The sequence below is a fragment of the Lucilia sericata genome, unplaced genomic scaffold, assembly GCF_015586225.1.
Source record: "Lucilia sericata isolate MDLA Ls3-8-SP2 unplaced genomic scaffold, ASM1558622v1 Contig001452F_arrow, whole genome shotgun sequence".
NCBI classification, from domain to species: domain Eukaryota; kingdom Metazoa; phylum Arthropoda; class Insecta; order Diptera; family Calliphoridae; genus Lucilia; species Lucilia sericata.
The window spans coordinates 57,778-70,456 of NW_023995382.1; the positions used below are offsets into that span (position 1 = coordinate 57,778).

A 12,679-nucleotide genomic window follows, 5' to 3' on the forward strand; every position below is an offset into this window, starting at 1 on the left:
CACCTTAGGGAATTTTCTAATATGACCATAAAAATTAATATTTGATGAGCTTTAGAAATTATGACGCATAAAAAGTGACACGATTTACAAGGTCTAATAATATAGAGTTATGTAAAGGGTTTTACAAAAATTGTGGGAAATCTTTTAATGGTAATAAGAGATTTTTATTCTGCAGTTGATTTAACACCATTTTTCGGTTGATCATTTTATTTTTTTCAAACAACTTTTCAATGCCATTTATTTTTATTTTTACCATCAATATGTATTTCAACAATTCTACAGGAAATTTATATTAATAATAAATTATCACCTTTGTGGTTTCAATTTATCAATTACCTTTGAAAGTATTTTATTAAAAAATCAAACAAAGAGTAAAAAAACAAATTATTTGTATTTGATTATTTGAAAAATAAATATGAAAAAGAAGCTTCAGATGTTGCATTAAAAAAACACCTGAAGATAAAAATAGAGTAAAGGCCAGGCTACTAGACTATTGACAAGAAAAACAATGTCCCATAACTAACTCAAAGTCAGAATATAAATTAGTCAATGGATTAGAATATAGTCTATACTATAGAGCAGGATATAGTTTAGACTATAAATCAGATTATTGACCCGGCAATAGACCAGACTGTAAATCAGACTATAGTTCAGATCATTAACTACACTATTGATCTGAGAGTCCAGTCCAGACTATAGTCCAGACTATAGTACAAACTATAGTACAGACTATAGTACAGACTACAATACAGAATATAGTCCGGACTATTGTACAGACTATGCTCCAGACTGTAGTCCAGGCTATAGTCCAGACTATAGTCCAGACTATAGTCCAGGCTATAGTCCAGACTATAATCCAGGCTATAGTCCAGACTATAGTCCAGAATATAGTCCAGGCTATAGTCCAGACTATAGTCCAGACTATAGTCCAGGCTATAGTCCAGACTATAGTCCAGGCTATAGTCCAGACTATAGTCCAGGCTATAGTCCAGACTATAGTCCAGACTATAGTCCAGGCTATAGTCCAGGCTATAGTCCAGACTATAGTCCAGACTAAAGACTAGACAATATTCCGGACAGTGGACCAGGCTTTAGTCGAGACTGTAGTCCAGGCTATAGACCAGGCTACAGTACAGACTATAGTCCAGGCTACAGTACAGACTAAAGACTAGACAATAGTCCGGACAGTGGACCAGATTATAGAGTGTGCTAAGTATAGTCCAGGCTATAGACCAGACCATTGTATAATCCAAACTACTCTATAGACTAGAGAACAGTACATACTATAGACCAATCAAGTCGACAGACTTACATATAGTGCCTATACAAATTGAAAACATTTCCAGATTTTGTAAAATGTTTTTCTTCCAAACTTTCTGAATTTTGTCCCTAATCCATTAATTTGCTTTCTTTTTTAAATATTTAACCTCGACTTACCTTTTTCATTAAAATGCTGCGGCAATTGTATATCAATCGATTCGAAATAATCGCGAACCTCATTACAATGTTGATTCGCCGATTCTGTAGGAGTAGAATCGCGACGTTGCAAACGTCTATTATGACTGTGATGATGACTATGATGCTGTAGCTGTTGTTGTTGTTGTGAGTCTAAATCCAAATTTTTAGCCGATGTTGAGACAACAAATGTACCAACCAATATCACTGAGATAATGGTGAATTTCAAAAAAGTATTATTAAGATAAAAAGATGATAAATTCTGTTTTAAGGCCATGATGAAGGGTTTAACAACACTTTCGTTTGTTGTTGTTGTAATAAATTATTATAAAACAAATTTGAAAGAGAAATTAAAGGGTTTCTTATGATTGAATTAGGAAATTTATGGAAAAATTACTTTTTATAAAAATTTTATAAATTTTTAGGATTTTTTTATATAAATAATAGTTATATATTGCTTTTTTAGATTTTTTATATTATTTAAGGTTTTTTGGGATTTTTTTAAAAAACTTTTTTTTTTTGAAATTTAACTTTTTTGTAATTTTTTTTTACATTTTTTTATTAAAAAAGTTTGTTTTTTATTTTTTCTTTTTATATAATTTTGGTCTCACTTTTTGTTTATTTATTATATAGTTGATATTTTTTAAATTTAAAAAATTTTTCGTTTTTTTTAAATGAGTATTTTTTAGCACATTTTTTTTAATTTATTTTTTTCTTTAGATTTTAATTTGTTGCTTTTGTTATTTATTTTTTCAAAAATTTATTTTCGTTTATTTTTTTTTTTTGTAAAATTTGTTGTTTTCTTTACTATTTATTAAAGATATGATTTGTTTTTTATTGCTGTTGTTATTGGCCTTAATTTGTGCGTAGTTTTAATGATTTAGCTCCTAAGATACTTTTGTATCTTATGGATTTTTTTCACGTATCTGTGGAAAAAAAAAAACAAAACAAAACAAAAAAAGCTATTATTAGTTAGGTGTTTGTTATTTTAGATTTTTTTTTTTTTTAAAGAATTGTAGAAAATTTTTAAAAGTATCTTTAAGATACCTAATGTTTTGTGTATCTTTTTGATATTTTGGGAACATTTTTCATAATTTTAACAATATTTTCTTTAATTTAATGTATTATTTTTATAAATCTTTAAAAATATTTTGTAGATTTGTTTTAAAATTCAAAATTAATTTTATATCTTTAAGATTTTTTTCAAGAAAATTTTGTATCTATTAAATCATTTCTTTAAAAATAGTTGTTTTTCATCATTAACCATATATATTTTTTAATAAATATAATTTATAGCTTTTTTCTACATTTAAATGTGCGTATTTTTTTGTATATAGCTTTAGATACTTTTGTATCTTTTAGCTAATTTAGGAAAATCAAGTTAATTTTTTATGTTTTTATAAAAAATTTATAAATTCTAAATAAATATCTATAGCTATTTTGAGTAGGCTTCTTATTATTGTTGTTTTTTTATCATGCTAAATATACTTTTGTATCTTATGTTGTTTTTTAATATTAAAACTCTTTAGAAAAAACAACAACAAACTATTATTTAATAGTTTATTTAATTTATGTTCTATATATGTTAAAACATATTTTTTTTAGATTTTTTTTTTTATTAAAAACATATATATGGGAAATTTTGGCGTCATTTTCATTTAAAAAACTATTATTAAAAAATAATAAAAAAAATATACATTTTGTAGATACAATGTAGTAACTATTATGATTTATTAAATATAAATCTTGATTTATTTTTTGGATTTTTCTATTTAAATAGCATTCAAAAATATAAAAATATTAATTAACAAAACCTTTTTATGGAATATTCGCGATTTATTCATGAGTTGTATGTTTTTGTTAAGTTAAAAGTATCTCTAATCATATATTTATAGCTTTCTGAACATAAATCCGATTTTGACAATCTAAACAGCTGCTGAAAGGTCATCAGCATTCATTTTTCAAAATCCAAATGAAAGGTTATTATGCTAACAAATTTCAATTTTCCGTTTTATCAAGTCAAAAGTGTCATGAATGAAGCTGCTTTGAGGAATCACAACTTTTTAAATTGCAACTCGATTTCATAGGTTTAAACAACATTTAAAAGGTCAAGAGGTCTTCAATGAATTCCACATTAAAGGTTATTATTTAATCTTTTATCAGTGGAATGAGAAACAATTTTACAAAATTTTCAGTTTTAATAACACAAAAATTTCAGATTTCAAGCTAATTTGAACAATCTTAACATTTTTGAATGGTAGCAGGATTTAATCAATTTAAACAGCATTTGAAAGATAAAGGGGTAATCTTTGCATTTCATATGAAAGGTCATTGCTTTCCCTGTTAGTACTAGAGAGGAAATCTGACAAATTTTTACTCAATTTTCAGTTTTCTTAAGACAAAAATTAGGCAATTTTGAATATTCAGTTTAAATACAGTTTGAAATTTCTAGAGACCTGCTTTGCATACCATATGAAAGTTGATTAGTTCTCCATTCGAATAGTGAAGAGGTCTTATTTGAATTCGACATGAAAAGTCATTGGTTTCCCTGTTAGTATCAAGAAGAAAATCTAAAAACACAATTTTCAGTTTTGAATATTCATAACTATTTGAAATGTAGCTGTAATTCATCAGTTTCAACTGAATTTGAAAGGTCAAGGGGTCGTCTACGAATTCCATGTGAAACGTTATTGATTTCTCTTAAGATTTTTAAATTTTAAGATTTTTTGTGTAAAAAGTTGTCATGATAAAAATTTTACAAATTATGTAACTTTAACAGTAACTTTTCCAACAGTTATCCGATTTTATTACAGCATTTGAGAGGTCATAAAGTCATCTACTTTGAATTCCATATTTTTGCAACTTAAAGTCTTTCCAGTGGCCTCCGGTAGGTTAGTGGTTAGTGTTCTAGTCTGGTAGACCGAAGGTGGTGGGTTTGATTCTCATCTAAGGCACTGGTTAAGGAGTGCACAATAGGCTCGATAGAGGTCTAGCTGTATTTCTTCAAATTTGATGTATGTATATATGTACATTCTCCTTTCAAACTAACTAAAGTCTTCCCAATCTTTAAGACTATTTAAGCTGAATTTAAAAATTTTTTTGTAATGGGTCATATGAAACCCTAATGACTTTTTTGAAGATTTTTGAAATTTTAAGTTTTTTTTATAAAAAAGTAAAGAAATTTGACATATCAAGTAACTTTGAACATTTAGAATTTCTACAGCTGTTATAAGGTCATCTACTTTCGTTATCTATATTTTTGCAACTTAAAGTCTTTTCCAACTTTTCAAACTATTTAAGCTGAATTTATAAAATAAAAGGTTCATATGAAGCCCTATTGATTTCTTTTAAGATATAAAAAAGTTAAAAATTTCACAAATCAAGTAACTTTGAACATTTAGCATTTGAGAGGCCATGCGATCAACTTAAAGTCTTTCCAACTTTTCGAACTGTTTAAGCAGAATTTATAAAGTTAAAGGTCATATATATATAGCCTTATATAAAGAAGGCGAAAATTTCACAAGTCAAGTAGCTTTGAACATTTAGAACATCTACATCTGTTATCCGATGTTATCAATTTAAACTGCATTTGACAGATCATGAGGACGTCTATGAAGAAGTAAGTGGCATCTTAACTTACTCTTAACAACTTTACAAACTGAAGTTAGATTTTAATATTTTTCTCTTTTATTCCCCATTATCTCTAATTATCTAATTTGCTTAATAAACTAATTTTCCAAAATTGCGGATTTTTAAACATGCATAACTTTTGGAAATGCAAACCGAGTTTAACAATTTCTAATGTTAAAGTAGATTTTACTAATTTTAGATAAATATGAAAGCTAATTTTTTCCCCTTTTATTCTCCCTAATTGCAAAGGTTAATTTTCCAAAATTACGCATTTTGGAACATATATAAGATTTTGAAATGCAAACCGATTTTAACAATTTCATTAGCAATTGAAAGTTAAAGAGGTTTTCTTTAGTTTCTTTAAAATTTTAATTAAGTTTAAGAATATTCTAATAATAGTTTAATGTAAAATGAAAAATTTCAGAAAAAATATATTCAAACACGTATTCCTTTGGAGCACCATTTGAAAGATCAAGATGTCTACTTTGTAAAACACTATATATTCTTATTTAATAAAGTTCATTTAAATTCTTTAAAAGTTTTGTTTAAAATACATTTTTTTCATGACTGTAATTTTAAGCTTTCATAACTTGATTTTCAGAAATCAAGCATTTTTGAACGCCCCTAACTTTTGAAACTACAACACGATTTTAATAATTTTATCAGTATTTGATAGATCATGATGTCCACATTGTAACCACATATTTTAAAAGTCCATTTCTTAACAGTTTCTATATCTTCATATCTGTAATTTTAAGCTTTCATAACGTTGGAGACTGTGGTCTGATTTCATTGTTTATGACTGCATATTAAAGGTTATTAGGGTCTTCTATTAAAGTCTTTAAAAATTAATAAATTTCGTTGGAAATTTATTTTTGTTTAAAGCCATAAATCAAGCTAAATTTTAAACACTTGCATTATTTTCAAATTTATTTTTTATTTTATCAATTTAAACAGCATTTGAAAGTTTAAGAGGTCTTCCTTTTTAAACCATTTAGTTAATAAATATTTATGTTTTTATTAAGAAAAGAAAAAGCTTTTAAAAGACACATAATTTTTTTAAGGTCTTGAGCCATAATCCGATTTTTTAAGGAATTTTTTAACACATTTTTATATAATTTATTTGAAAATTTTTTGAATTTGAAAATTTTTAACACTTTTCACAAATTTAAAAAAAAAAAAAAATTCAAAAATTTATGTTTCTTTAATAGTATTTTTAATTTTATCTAAATTTTTTAAAAATTTTGAGATTTTAGTTTTTGATTTTAATTTGATTTTTATGTTTAATCTTAAACTTTCTTAATAATTTTAACATTAATTTATAGTTTTTTTCGATATTTGTTGATTTTGTTGGTTTTTTTGCACTTTTCTTTTAAAAGTATCTAGATACTTTTACATTAAACTTTGTTTTGGTTTTAAATTCAATTCCATTTTCTTATAGAAGTTTCTTTTAAAAGATTTTTTCCACATTTGTTTTAAATAGCTTTTAGATTGACACTTAAAATATCTTTTAGATACTTTTATTTTTATAATTTCACTGAGAAATGTATCTTATAAATACTGTGCTTAACAGCTGATTTCACATGTACGTTTTTTGTTTTTTTTTGGCTAAATTTCAAAGTATTTGCTTTTTTTTCTTTTTGATTAAATGTTTTGCTTTATTTTATTTTGCCGGTTTTTCTTTATTTTGTGTTATTTTTATGTGTATTTTTACAACAGTACGACGACAATATTTTTTTTGATTGTATAATATATACACACCAACTTACAGATAGATTTGAAAAAAACACACACACAGATACACAAACACTGCTACAAATAGACTACACTCACGTTTACAATGCCAATGTACAAAAAAAAAAAAAAAACAAGCCATGAGCAAAAATAATAATAAAAAAAAATCTTATAAATTCAATGAGACGCTAAAATATACACTGACAAACCAATGTTGTATCAGTATAAACGACAGACAAAGTGCCGGACTGAGATACTAAACACACATAGATACGAAAATGTATATTTACAGAAAACAACGAATAACGAAAAAAGTGCGAGATACACGCGCAAATCTCACTCACTCACCGTCTGTCACTCTTAACTGAACTGAGACATACAACTTCGTTCGACATTAAACATTTGCAAATGTATGGACTACACTGAAGTAGTTTCAAAAAGTTACAACAACATCAACATGAAAAGTAATAGATACAATTGACAGTGGAGCCAACCGGGGATTGTTTGTTTTTAATGTTGCCACAACTTTACCACCCTAATGCTGCCACATATTACAAAGAGTTTGGTTGTTGGTTGCGTTTGATGGTTGGCTTTGTGTGTTGGAAAGAAAAACAAAAAGAAGTTTTGTATAGCAAAGGTTTGAAGTCAGCCAGACACTACGGCAGTTGGATTTTATTTCGTTTTTTTTTTTGTTAAAACAACATTTAATTGTTGTTAACACGGACCCACGGTGCCACTAATGTATCGTATTCACTGCTCAATTTTAGACAAAATGACAGACTGACGACTCTACGCAGGTTGTAGGTAGGAAAGTGCCAATGGCGTGAACAAAAAAAAAAACTTGATAAAGCACTGCAGTCAAAGCAGCAGCAGCAGAACTGCTTAACAGTCACTTCAAGCCAAAAAAAATAAAACATGAAATTAAACGCGTCAGTTGCCAATAATGTTGGTTTAAAAATTGTTTTTAAATATTTTTTTTCCCGACAAAAACTTGCTCTTTAAAAATACATCTTAAAGATACTTTTTCAATACATTTCAATTAAAAATCCATCTTTTTTTAAAAAAAATATTTCTCTTACACTTTAATTGCAATGACATAATCTTTATTATAAATCTCTTATAAATATCATTAATTTTTTTCCACTTTTTTTGTTTGACTCGTAAAAATCAGGTTTATTTCTTATAATTTACAACAGTTAACACTTTTTCATTCTCAAAACAACAAAAAAGAATCTTCTTCCTGTTTTCTTTATATTCAAAAATTATATATATATTTTTCTATCTCGATTTTTTTCACGTTTTTAGTACGAACTACCCCACACGTCTTAACGCTTTGAATGCTCGTTCACAACTGACTATGCTTTAAGAATTTAATGTGCTTCCAACATGCTAGTTAAGCTTCAAACCTTCCTACAAGTTTCCTTACAACTGTGTGGATTCTAATTCATTCATTCATTTTCCAAATGTTGCTATCCAACTTTCGCACAACTTATCAACATGTTGCCTTCATACTTGTCTGCTGTCAAACATAAAAGTATCTTTAAGTTTGTTGTTGCAGCCAATTTACCTGTTTTAATATTCTCCCTACCTGCTAAAAATAAAATATTCTTGTTATTGTTGTCGTCGTTGTTGTTGCTGCTGCTGTGTTTTTATTAGTTGTAGTATTTAACGCCATTTTTCGCCTCAATTAGCACATTTGAATTTAAAGTTTGGCGTCTCATGTGTCGTTGTCTTCTTTTCTTTTCTGCCTTTTTTTTAAATTTTTGTTTCTTAATTTGTTTATGGTTTGTGGAGGTTTTTCTCTGTTGTCTCTCTTACTTTATGGGTTAATCCAGTTTTCAGGCTTTATGTAGGATAACACTTCGCTTTAGCATAATCAATTTATTATTAAAACATAAGCCCTCTTAAGACTAGACACGAAATTTTTTGAACAAAGTAAACATTCATAAATACACCGTGCGTCAAGACAAAATTTCCCATTCCCATAAATAACATATATATTTTCTTTAGAAATTTTGGTTCTATACATGATATTTTATATAGAATCCAACAACTTGGATCTTGGTTGGTTAACGTGGTAGTTCACTGAACGCGAACTGTCAAGTAGAGTCGAAGAGACTACGTTTTGACCGGACCACTCCACTCGTCAAATGTAGTATTTATAGGATTAGATCCAGCCTGTAGCTGTGCGAAATCTGAGGATATCATTAGGCCAAGACCCAGATATCTCACCAAGGTTAGATATGAAGTAATTGCCAAGGAAGCGGTTTCTCTTTACGGGCAGAGGCTGGGCAGTCAAAGACGAGATGGAAGACCGTTTCTTCCTTTTACTTGTCTTTGCAACTGCCGACTTTCATGTCTGCCTATTACCCAGTGTCCTGTTATTACTGCTAACAGCTTCGATATGTCCCGCCTACTTCGGTTTATAAGGTGTCTTGTGCGTTTCTCATTGAAGGAGAGCCACAATAGCTTGGAACCTTTATATGTGTCTAGGTTAATCCACCTATTTTCAGCCTTTTCAAGAAAGAATCCGTGGATATTGCTCTTGATAAAACTTAACGGAGTTGCTACTGAAACGGCGTTGGAGATGTCAAGAGCAGATCCCGTTCTGGCAAGCTCATCTGCCTGCGCAGGGATCCAAACAAGGGTAATGTCAGACTGGATACCCAGCCTTGACAAATCCTTCTTACATTGTCTAACTAATAGGGAAGCGGTAGTATAAGATTTTAGTGAGAGAAGTGCCGCTTGACTATCGACAAAGATTAATATGTTGCTGCCAATATTGAGCACTTGGGTCTTAGTCGGTATTCTCAAAATCGGGCCATTAAACCCTTTTTTGTGAATACTCTTGTCCTCGAAAGAACCGATCGCTGCGTTCTAACAAATATGAGTTTTGGGTCTGAGGCTGAGCACCAATTCATTGTCTGAACAGAGCCTGAAGCCCAATAAGTTTGCTTTAACAAACTTCTACCAAAGGTGGCGAAAGTCAAGGTCATCGAAAGAACCATGTTTTAAAGCCTTAGAGTATTAAAACATTTGAGACCTAAAAAGAGTTTTATACCAAACGATCTGTGTTCGCGGACCAATTTTCCTCTGTGTTTTATCAGACTACTTATGTCTAGAAAGTTTGCTTTAACCAACTTCTAGTAAAGGAAGTCAAAATTGGAGAGTCTTGTACCAAGAGATCTTGGTACAAGAATCCTTTACTTCTAGTAAAGGAAGTCAAAATTGGAGAGTCTTGTACCAAGAGATCTGACGCCTTTGACAAATTATTCTACTTCGTCTAAACAGTGTCAGAAGTTAATGTTATATTTTTGTAATCTATACATTCTAAGATGGGTCTACTCCTTATATACATAAATATATAGTAATCGATTTGTCTGTATGGCATAAATTTTCTGAAGTTAACTTCGGGATATTAATTTTCAATACTTCTATCAGACATTCGTTTGAAAATCATCAAAATCGGGTCAAAAATAAAATAGGGTACTTCTCGCAGACACAGGGATGGAGTAAATTCAAGATTCATTCAATAATGCTCAGTTATATTACTCATTCAACTTTCAGCGTTAAGTGCAGCTTTGACGCCCAGACCCTCAAGTGAATAAAAAGATTAGGACATCTGAATATAATTTATAAAAGTCAGCTTCTCAAATCCCCCCTTACTGTATCTAACAGACTTTGTGTCCTATATTCTCACTTGGGGCCTTCTTAAGAGTAATATCAAGATTTAAACTTTTCAAAAAAATAATTGACTTGTGTACGAAAATATAAGTCCTTTGTGGTTTAAAGTATGATGAAGTTCTACTAGATTGATCAATTAAGAATATACGTTCTGGAATTTGTAAATGGTAAAAGCATAATCCAGTGAACTGTCCCCTCTGAAGATAAAATCAAGAACCTACCCAGTTGTAGATACAAAATGTTTATCGGAGTAATCTTATGTACAGGCACTTAAATCATTCTGGTTTTCCAAGAATAGACTAATTTCTCAATATCTAAATCGTAAGACCCAAAGATCTGTATTTTGTTAATGGTGCAATTTTATTAGGGTAGATTGTCGGTCCTGTATTTTTGTACCACTAAAGATAATTTCCAGACCCCGTAGCATTCCAATCGATATTGTTAGTCTTACATCCAATCATAGACAAGAACTGCCGAAGTATCAATCCAACGGAGCTTAGTATCTAAGAGCCTTAATATATAGATCGAGATATCTTTATCTTGTAGATAGATAAAGGTTTATAGGGCAGAATACAGCAATTCTCTTACCTCTAAAGTTTAAATCAAAGTCCTGAAGAAATCTTTTCAACATCGTCGAGTCTCAGATATGATTAGTTTAACGGTTTAACTATACATATTTATGTATAAATGATTAAGTCATTTGGGTTTTCCAGTATAATGGTGTTCACAATAAACCAATGAAGAATATATTGTGGTTCTTGGTATTTCATATAAACAGTAAAATTTTCTGAATATCAGAAGCTCTAGCCCTCCAGCTACGGATAACAGCGGGAATAGGTTTAATTTTTTTAGAACAAAGGCAAAATACCAACTTTTTTCACAGATCTTTAAGTGGAAACCCCTTAACCAATTTAACCCATGTATGTTAATACAAAATACTCTATAAGAAAGGAAATGAGACCCTTCACAACTTATCTTATACTTCCCTCGCCTAAGCTCGAATTAATGGTCTCGATCTTCCAGATAATCCCCTACGATATCGTACATAAATTTTCTTTAGCAATCTACTTATAGCTTATGTAAAAATTATATTTTATCGATGCTGTCCATTATTTTGCTGTTGTTTGCGGTTTTATTTTATTTCTTACTTTCGTTCTCTTTTGTAGTTTTGCTAACAATTTCATTTCAATGTTTTTGCCTTAATTTGAATTGAGTTGAAGGACATTTTGTTGTTTTATATTCTTTCCGTTTTCTGTACGGTATTTGTTTCTGTTTTGGGGTTTTCTGATTTAAGCCGCTAACTGCCAATTGGTAGAAATGTCCGACCATCCGTATTTCTCTCCCAACTACCTAAATACCCTTTCTATGGCAAAAACTGTAAAATGAAACATAGTAATTTTCATACATCACTACCTAATTTTGTTGTCTATTCTAGGAGTCTAATTAATTTTATTTGACTTTTGGGATTTAACCCAACGTGTGCTAATTAAGTTGTCGCTGTTGATTTTAGTTATTGAACAAATTCCCTGAAATCATTTAGTGTTTTAAAACTAGTTTGGGAAAATTATCACTGCAAGTATAGGAAGGTATGCATTGTTAAATGGTTTAAGTTTATTGCACTATGGCTTCAGTTGGCAAATCCTTTATTTGAAATATCCTATATTGTAAAAGTATTCAATGGTATCTGAAGCCATGACCAAATAAGTCTATGAATATTATTACTAAATTGTTTCTTTAAGATTACTTTTACTTACTTGCGAAGTACTTTTTAACTGTAAATTGTCTGTTTTAACCATTTACTTTTCGCTTTACAATGACAAAATTTAATTATTTAAAATTTCTATATAATATTGTATTCATTAAACTTAAATTAAAAAACAATATTTAAACCAACATTTAAAAAATAACCTTTTTCCATAGTAAAGAACTCGGCTTAAACGTTTGATGCTGTTGTTGTGTTTTATGCAGCAGTAAAAACAGCAATAACAAACAAATATTTTGTGCAACACATACTCAAACATGCATCCAAGCCAACAGCAATACAACAGGAACAGCTACAGCAAAGAGGGAACAATGAATTTGTACAGGTAGAAAAATATTTTAACCACACACATACACATAACACACATGCAAGTATTTTCCATACACACTTGAATGTTCACATAAATTCGCGTAT

General features: G+C 29.3%; 1 long non-coding RNA gene across 1 annotated transcript; it reads right to left on the minus strand.

Moving 5' to 3' along the window:
• Window positions 1-2,228: 2,228 nt before the first annotated feature.
• On the minus strand, window positions 2,229-8,182 carry LOC119611446. The gene is made up of 2 exons (XR_005232064.1): window positions 7,899-8,182; window positions 2,229-2,381 (listed from the first exon to the last, which is right to left on the minus strand). It is a non-coding gene; the product is annotated as an uncharacterized LOC119611446 (long non-coding RNA).
• Between the last annotated feature and the right edge of the window lie 4,497 nt (window positions 8,183-12,679).